Genomic DNA, 2200 nt, shown 5'->3' with positions numbered 1-2200 from the left:
AAGTTTTGTGGGTGTGGGTCTATTTAGAGCCCAGTTAGGGATTCTAGGCCCAAAATAGTCAAATTGAAGGCTTATTGGCCCATTAGGCCCAATACGAAAATCCTAGTTCATATAAATCTTGAACCAGGATTTTTAGGGTTCTCCATCCATATGAGATGTATTGTATTAGGTTTTGAACTCAAGTCAATAGTTTGGATTCAAATGGATGGTTTTCATTAAGCATAGAGTATGATTTTTACTTAGAACACATGCCTTACAACAGATGATGTTTACATGAGAATAGAATTTCCTAGCAAAATTGCTAGTTGTGACAATCGAGGCGCCCAAGAGATCGCTTTTGATCCTTTTAGGATAAAAGGAATAGATAAACTTCGACATTATATGCTTGTACTAACTACTCGTTAAATTATGCATAACGATACGTTTTATAACATCAAGTTACTGATTCATTTTCATATCATCAATGCACAACCAATTCATAGTCAAAAACTCATATATCTTGGTTTGAAGACTATATGATATTATCATCTCACAATCACTCGTGACAAATTCCATGAAGTGATTCAGGTGAGTGTGGGTTGATCCAATGCTTATATCTTATTACACAAGCACTCATGAATGGTGTAGCAGACTTTTGCTATGTCTAACACCTTAGACATCTATAAGCCAACTCATGACAGTCTTGCTTCATACCTACTTCCAAAGTATGATTGACTGTGGATAGTTTGAATAATCTTATTATTCTGGAAGTCAAAACATGCAAAGTGAAACACAAGAATAATACTAATCCTATATGGCCCCAAAACTTTTGAGAATAAATAAAACACCTTTTATTTAATCGCCGTATTGATTGGTCATTATTGATTGTATAATGTTTCGAATTATCTACTTTATACTTGAACTAAAAAAATAGTTATCCCATGCTTCAAGCATGCACACTATGTTTACCTATGGTCCTTTCTTTGAGAAATAGATCAACTGAAAAACATTTCAATGATGCTCATTTCACAATTCCAAATCCTTGTAGTAAGTGCAATAATCCTTTCGTAATGTCAATGCACAAAGTCACAAAAACTATGCCAATGATATTACAATGTATTCCCTTTGGACATTGTCACACCCCAAAACCGGAACGGCGGAAACGTTCGGGGGTGGAGGACGTCATGTTCAGTATCACAACAATGCAAAGTAGTAAACAAGCAACAACATCATCCATTGCATTAATAATATAATTTCATACAAGTGTGTTCTGTCAAGTTAGATAGACACCAAAAATATACATCAAAATAAAAGATGAGTCTTGAACGAGCTCCATCTTCTCAAAACCTGGCACCGGTACCTGTCTACTGGTGACCTGAGAATACAAGTTATTTTGAAAGAGTTTATCAGCTTTAAAGCTGGTGAGATCATAAGTATATTAATGTCTGTGTTTGTATGAAAGTGTTTGTAAGTCTATAATTGTATAAGTTTGTAAAAGTTTGTAATTGTTTGAACTCTCCTAGAAAACCCTATGTTTCCTACTAAAAGTAGCCTTCTACCAAGGCATCTAGTATCTGTGTGTGTGTCTCTTGTAAGAGTGTGTATTTTCCCAAATGCTACTATCATTAACCAAAAATATAGTTTTTACATTATTGTTTATTGTGTCAAGATCACAAAGTAAATGTAATGGGAAAATGAAATAGTACTGTAGTGTTGTATTAAGTAACTACTGATGTACTAACTACCTTAAACCAATTGTTATTTAAAGTACCATGTGATCGGCCTGTATCCTGTTACCAACTCTATAGAAAAACGACGATGTAAGACGTCGTAAGAAATGACGTTTGGCACCCGTAGACTTGCAAGTCCCACTGTAGCGAGCAGCAAGGTGTAGGATAGTCAATCCAGTATAGATCTATACACAAACTCATACGCTCCCCACTTAAGCAGATTCTAGATACAAAACGGTCATGACAGGTAGTGTCATGCCCCGTTACGTGGCTCACATAAATGTAATAATGTTCTAGTATATGTATGTGCTAGCTGTATTGTGTGTTCTCTCCCTGTGTAGCATGTATTGTTTGTTTCTCATCATAGTATTCTATTGTTTGTTTCTCATCATAGTATCTATTGTTTGTTTGTTATTGACTCATATATGAACTGACTCATTGTATGTTTCCCTGTTCTAGTAATAGTATTAGTATCTCCCTAAACTATACCT

This window comes from Lactuca virosa, chromosome 3 (genome assembly GCF_052849685.1).
Source record: "Lactuca virosa cultivar CGN04683 chromosome 3, Lactuca_virosa_CGN04683_v6, whole genome shotgun sequence".
Lineage (NCBI taxonomy): Eukaryota > Viridiplantae > Streptophyta > Magnoliopsida > Asterales > Asteraceae > Lactuca > Lactuca virosa.
This window is presented reverse-complemented; position numbering follows the sequence as displayed.